Source organism: Eriocheir sinensis, unplaced genomic scaffold (genome assembly GCF_024679095.1).
Source record: "Eriocheir sinensis breed Jianghai 21 unplaced genomic scaffold, ASM2467909v1 Scaffold29, whole genome shotgun sequence".
Classification (NCBI taxonomy): Eukaryota; Metazoa; Arthropoda; class Malacostraca; order Decapoda; family Varunidae; genus Eriocheir; species Eriocheir sinensis.
Window position 1 is genome coordinate 72,501 of NW_026111598.1, and position 7,500 is coordinate 80,000.

The following is a 7,500-nucleotide window of genomic DNA, read 5'->3' on the forward strand; positions in this document are numbered from 1 at the left end:
GATACCCTCACCCCTTCCTCCCCTCCCGTGCCCCCTCCCACCCTTCCCCCTCCCTTACCTCTCCCAACCCCTATATCTTCCCCTCCCCCCGTCACTTTACCCTGCCTCATAGCCCTTCATCCCTCCTCCTCCTCCCTTCTCCCTCTTCTCTCCCCGCCCCCCCTTCCCTAACCATTCCCTCACGTAACTTTCACCCGCGCTGAGTTCAGGTGACGCGGACAAGTCAGCTCCACATTAGCAGGTTAATTAATATTGACCTCCAGCGTAATAGACAGGTGCCTCATTAGGCGTGTGTTACCTTAGGTTGTTTGTTTGTCTGTCTGTCTAGTTGTCTGCCTGTATGTATGTATGTATGTATGAATGCATGTCCATGATTCTCTCTCTCTCTCTCTCTCTCTCTCTCTCTCTCTCTCTCTCTCTCTCTCTCTCTCTCTCTCTCTCTCTCTCTCTCTCTCTCTCTCTCTCTCTCTCTCTCTCTCTCTCTCTTCTCATATATTTCTTATCAACATATGTTTACAAAAAAGTTGAAATTGAAACTTTTCCCCCACGGTCCATTATATGTGCCCACCACCTTCCTACCTACCTGCCTACCTACCTACCTACCTACCTTCCTACCTACCTACCTACCTCTCCCTCCCTGCCTCTCTACTTACCTTCCTGCCTACTTACCTCAATACTTCTCTACCTAACATTGTATCTTAGCACCTCGCTACCTACTTACCTTCCTACCCGTCCACCTTTCTTCCAACCTTTTTACTTCCTCCTCTCTCCTCTTTCTCCTTTCTTTCTCCTCCTACCTACTTTTTTTACATTTTTACCTAAACTGTCTACTTACCTACCTACCTACCTACGTGTTAAACTTTAAACTTTCCTTCTTACCTATCTTCAGTCTCTTCTGCCAACCTTCCTTCCTTCTTGCCCTCATTTCTACCCACCCTCAATATCCTGTTTTCCCTACCTACCCACCTACTTATCTCGCCTACCTATCTCGTATCTCAATATAGTACATGCATACTTTTTCCTCAGCACCTTTCCCTGTATTCCAACCCGCCTTTCCACTATAGTCCGGCAAATCTTAAGTGGCGGCTCTGACGTAGACAGCCCGCTAGACCCTGTTGCCACGGTTCCACCTGGCCTCGCACACCGTGCCTCTCACACCCTTCTCTCTCTCTCTCTCTCTCTCTCTCTCTCTCTCTCTCTCTCTCTCTCTCTCTCTCTCTCTCTCTCTCTCTCTCTCTCTCTCTCTCTCTCTCTCTCTCTCTCTCTCTCTCTCTCTCTCTCTGTGTGTGTGTGTGTGTGTCTCTCTCTCTCTCTCTCAAAGAGTAGTGATTGACGGATTTAACTCAGAGTGGGCGCCTGTCACTAGTGGCGTCCCTCAGGGCTCGGTTCTTGGCCCAGTGCTCTTCATTATTTACATCAACGACGTGGATGTTGGACTCAATAACCGCATTAGTAAATTTGCAGACGACACAAAGATTGGTAACTCGGTTCTCACTGACGAAGACAGGCAAAGCCTCCAAGAGGATTTGCACAAAATTTCAGCTTGGTCGGATAGATGGGAGATGCCCTTTAACGTAGACAAGTGCCAGGTCCTTCAAGTTGGAACGAGGAATAAGAAGTTCGAATACGAAATGTGCGGCGTTAAACTCAAAAGCGTTCAATGCGTCAAGGACTTGGGGGTCAAAATCGCGTCAAACCTCAAATTCTCACAGCAATGCATCTATGCAGCAAATAAAGCGAACAGAATGTTGGGCTTCATTAAAAGAAACTTTGTATTCAAGAATAAAGATGTAATACTCCCGCTCTACAACAGTTTAGTCAGACCCCACTTGGAATATGCGGTACAGTTTTGGTCTCCCCACCATGCAAAGGATATTGCTAAATTAGAAGGTGTTCAGCGTCGGGCAACGAAAATGATCCCTTCCTTGCGCAACAAATCCTACGAAGAAAGGCTTTCTACCCTTAACATGTTCTCTCTTGAGAAACGTCGCCTCCGAGGAAAACTGATCGAATGTTTTAAAATACTTAATGGTTTCACGAATGTAGACAGATCAACATTGTTTTTGATCGATGACACTTTGCGCACGAGGAACAATGGCGTAAAACTCAGATGTAGACAAGTAAATTCAGACTGCACCAAATTTTTCTTCACCAACGTTGTAGTGCGAGAATGGAATACGCTTCCACCATCAGTGGTCCAGTGTAACACGATTGACTCCTTCAAAAATAAGTTCGACCGTCACTTCCTTCAACTTAATATCAACTAGAGTAGAAATGCAACGTTTTGGAGTCTTCTGATTAATGTAAAATCACTTAGGTTTAAGGACAGACCGCCAAGTCTGGACCATGGGGTCTGTGTGGTCTGATTTTCTATGTAAATCTATGTAAATCTCTCTCTCTCTCTCTCTCTCTCTCTCTCTCTCTCTCTCTCTCTCTCTCTCTCTCTCTCTCTCTCTCTCTCTCTCTCTCTCTCTCTCTCTCTCTCTCTCTGTGTGTGTGTGTGTGTGTGTGTGTGTGTGTGTGTGTGTGTGTGTGTGTGAGAGAGAAAAGTGGGGGTGTACTCTCATTCGGGGAGTATATGGTGCACGGCAATGCATAATAATAATAATAATAATAATAATAATAATAATAATAATAATAATAATAATAATAATAATAATAATAAACCTCTTTAACTTTAAAAAATGCACCAAGACTCTTTACCCCTTGAGTGGTGTGGAAATAAGGGTCAAGTGTAATATTTTAATGTTCTTAGCGACCACTCCTTCCCCACTCCCTGGCCATCCCCAGCGGAACCTCACCATTCACCTGGATGACTCACATCAGAATTTGCTTGACGGTCCTGGCATTCCATATATAGGTACAGTCTCCATATTTTATCATAATTATGCCATATGACTGACATTGTATGGCACATGGCAGACACACACCAAAAAATGGCAGAAATGCGATAATTAAAGCAGGCAGAGCAACTGGCAACTGCGGTGTATTGGGGTGACTTGAGCTGACACCGTCGCGTTGGCAACGGTGCCAAGTGTTGTACAATTTTTTTTGTGTTCACTCACAGATAGAGAATCAATCATAAAAAAAAAAAAAACATATATGTTTTTATACAAGAGTGAGAGAGAAAGAGAGAGACACGGGGAGAGAGAGAGAGAGAGAGAGAGAGAGAGGTCAGTTGGAGACATAGCACCAGCGTCTAGCGGGCTGTCTACGTCAGAGCCACCACTTAAGATTTGCCGGACTATAGCCGTTTCATTCTCCTCCTCCTCCTCCTCCTCCTCCTCCTCCTCTCCCTTCCGGCCATCCATTATCAATATCCCTTTAAGCATGGTGGAGATGTGAGCAGCAGGTACAGAGTGACCACTGACCACTGAGAGAAGGGAGAGGGGGAGGGGAGGGGCGGGGAGGGAAGGGAGTGGAGTGGAAATGAAAGGAAGGGAAGGGGATGGCAGGGAATGAAAGAGAAGGAAAGGGAATAGGAGGGAAGAAAAGGAAAACTAAAGGAGTGGAAAGCAATGGAGAATTGTGTGAAATATGTGAGACGGTGAAACGAAGGAAAGAGAGAAGGAAAGGAAAGAAAAGGGGAAGAGCAATGGTGGCAACAAGAAAGAAAGGGAGATACCTAAGGGCGTCTTCCATTTGACACAAAACCCGGAACCAGGTTCGGCTTTAAACCCAGACCCAGGTCCGGGTTTTCGCGCCGTAAATGGAACGCATTTAGGCGGATATGTAAACAAACATTCTTCCTCTTCTTCTTTTGACCTGTCCTCCCCCTCTCGGGCGTCTTTCCTGTTTATTCACACACTTTTCCTTTCAATTGTGCTGTGTAGCTTAATTTTTCTTCGCTGCAATATACTATCACACTTTACTTTTCAGTTTGTTGCTGGAATAACTTACTGACATTGCTTATCCGTGCACTTATTCAAGCATTTGTGCCCTTTTTTCCCAGGACTGCATCTCCATCCAACACGTACCGTGCGATTGCCCCGTTGTCCTCCTCCAGCCTCTTAGCCCACTCCTCCCTGGTGCTACTAATAACTCCCCTCTCTGTCTCTCATAGTTGCTGCATTCTACTATTAGGTGTTCGACTGATTCTTTCTCCCCTGTCCTACAGCTACAGTTCTGGTTTCCCCCTTCCCTATTCCTGCCATTTAGCTGCGGGGTTCTCGTTCTTGCTTTAAACATCAGCTTGCTCCCCCAGTCTCCTACATGCCAGTCTACTCCCTCTAGCTTGTGTCTTGCTGTACCATCTTAATGTCGACTCTTTTACTCTAAAATTCATAGGCCTAGCCTAGGCAGATGGCACACCACCAAGTATCTAATGTCTAAGTTGAAAGAGTTTGCTTTCCCGGAAAACCCATTTATCCATCAGCCTGATAGGGTATCAGGACACCTCTCCTCCCGAAATTGATCTTTCTTTCGGCCACCTCTTTTAATTATTTTTTGGGAGCAGCGAGTAGCGGGCTTTTTTTTTATTATTGTTTTCTTTTTTTGTGCCCTTGAGCTGCCTTCTTTGTTGTAGAGAAAAAAAAAGGGAAGATGAACAGGTTCATCTTCCCTTTTTCTAACAAGAAAGAATAAAAAAGTTTTAAAATCCCAGGGTAACAGGTTCTCACTTGACGCAGGCTTAAGGGCCAGAGACAAATAAGCGCTGAAGAACAACACACTTGTGAGACCAACACTAGCATGCTGCTCCACGGTGTGAGATCCTTACACACACACACACAAACATTTTTAAGTTAGCACTAATCAACACCAAGGTGGCTCGGTTCATTATAAACAATGAACTTGAACACCAGGCATCATAACACAGATCAAACAACAGATTAATATGTAACCTCTTCACATGTGCAGACAATCACACACTTAAAATTCTGTACAAGATCACATACACTTACTTTGACATTGACCCACACAAATACTTACAGGACGCAAACAGTCAGCGTACTCGGAACACACTCAGCCAAAAATACCAAACATATCACACAAACACTGACACATGTACGGACTCATACTTTCCACGCACCACACGTGACTGGAACAGCCTCCCCCTACAGACTTTAGACTGCGGTACAATAGACTCATTCAGAAAACAAATACACACTCAGTTGTCGCAACACACCAAGACTAACTAGTAGTACACCTATTCATTTCCCTTCCCTACACACCCCAGTTCCCCCAGCAGCCAACACAAATATCCGTGTTATGCACCTGTATTGGTGCCCTGTGCATTACTTGTCAAGATCAAGACAACACACATTTTATCAAATGCCTCCAACCTTACCTAATGATAACACTGCTGAACTATAACTCCCTCATTCACTCAGCACAAATAGGGTCATGAAAATCAAGATCAATTCTATCCTCCGGCATAAGAAAATAAAGCAAAACAACTGTAAAAATGTATTTATTTAACTAATAAAAACATTGAGCACAATTATCAACAGGTGCAATTTTTTTTTCTTATTACACAGATTAATCAAGAAAGAAACTGAATTTCAAGACATTGCTGGGCTCCCAGGTGTGATTGGGGACATTGATGGAACACGTTGACACGAAATTAAAAAATACACGAAACTATTAATAATGATTATCATAACTGGGTACATGTTAACTTTACATTTTTGACTCACTCTAAGATCAGAAGAAACTAATAATGACACCTACAGAGTTTGTGACTTGAGCAAGTTGATAAATCCTGCCAGGAGGTACTCAGGATGAAAGGGGGCCCTGCATGGAGACTTGTCCGGAGGGACCCTCGGACTTGGCGTTGTAGGGTGGGTGAGGCGACACCCCCCCAGCATATGCCACCTTTGATAGATGACTGTATATTGATAATCCAAATTGGATACTCTCTACAACAATTGGAATACTATTCATGCCTTCAAATTATACCTCGGCAACAAAAATATGATGGATAATAATTTTAAACAAAACTCGTCATTTAGGAAACTTAACCTATTTGGACCTATAGCCGCATTATTAGTTATCTTGTACTTATCTTGAACCCGCGACCAGCGTGACTGGAGGTAAATCTTAAATTACCACTCCACCCCTCCACCACCCCAGCCCCCTACCCTACCCCAAGACAAACCTGGGGACCTGTAGGAAACCGGGGTATTGGGAGAAACCATATCACTGAAAATGGCCTTCCAAAATTTCCCTAGAAAAATCCCTAGATCAGGAAAAATTCCCAAGTCTCGAAAGTAAGGAAAGTCCCTAACGCATGCTCTTGTAGTCTATTCCAATATGACCTAGCATTCAATCTGTTGACGAGTGTCAGGCGTGTCATCAGATGGTGGGCATACTGCCCCCCCCCACCGCCGCCCTCCCAATCCGTCCCGCGGCGCGTAAGTTTTGACGGGCCACGCCACATGCAAATATATTTAAACTACTCCAACCGAACTTTACGACCTGCGCGCACTGACTTAGGAACTAGTTTGTAGGGTGCACTGCAAGGCAAGTATGAGGCTCAGTCTGTGTATAGAGGCGGTTGTGAAACAATAACAATGGACTTAGAAAATCCGAGCCACCTAACTCTATAATTAAAGAGGCTTGCCCCCCTGGCCCCTCCCCAAGGTAAAACGTATACGAAAATGCATTATAATAATAATTCTTTCACGTGCTAAATTACTACGAATATTGGTTTGGAGTGGTTATTCTGAAGTTTTGCCCAACTGATTACCATTTAAATATAATATTGAATTGTTACTGCTTCACTCATTGATAATCTAACCTAACTGGTATTTTTTTGTGATATCAGTGACCCAAATAACACAAAGTCACTGAAACAAACGATTCATCTTTACATTATGCATAAATGGGGGTTACCAATGATGATGAAAATTAACTGGATAGGTAATGATAAATAATAAATCAACATGTATCGGCAATAAACACGTAAGTCACTGTAAGGTAAAGGTAAAGTTGGGGGCATATGCTATAGCAGCGCGTGGCCTCGGTGCTCATCTCCGTCGCATTGACCCTTGAGCCTGTGGTGGGAGGAAGCCCATTACCCCTCTACACAGCGCCAATGTGACACCCGGGTGGGTGCTATTCTGTATAAAACACAGCCGTCGCGTTTCACTCCCCTCCCTCGCCCGGCCACAAAACCCTTGCCCCGCCATACATATATGGCTCTCCACATATCTATTCATCCAATTGTTTTCGTTTAAAGCCACTACAGGCCTCTTGCTGGGCCCGAAATTAAAATTTCAACGCCCCGCCCACTGCACCACTTTTAACTTATTATTCATGGTTTTCGGCACATATCTATGGGTAAGTATGTAACTGGCATACAGTACCTACAATTTCGGATCACCAGGCACCACCTGGATGCAGTGGTTGTAGCAAAAAATACCCAAATATGGGAAATATGGCATGCAAATGGCGGCGGCGGCGATAGTCTTGGTCCTGGCCTGGGTCTTGGGTCAAAAGTGATCTGGCTAACCCTGCTCGGCAGTGGGGTCCCTCCGGGTCACCCAGATCCTCTAAAAT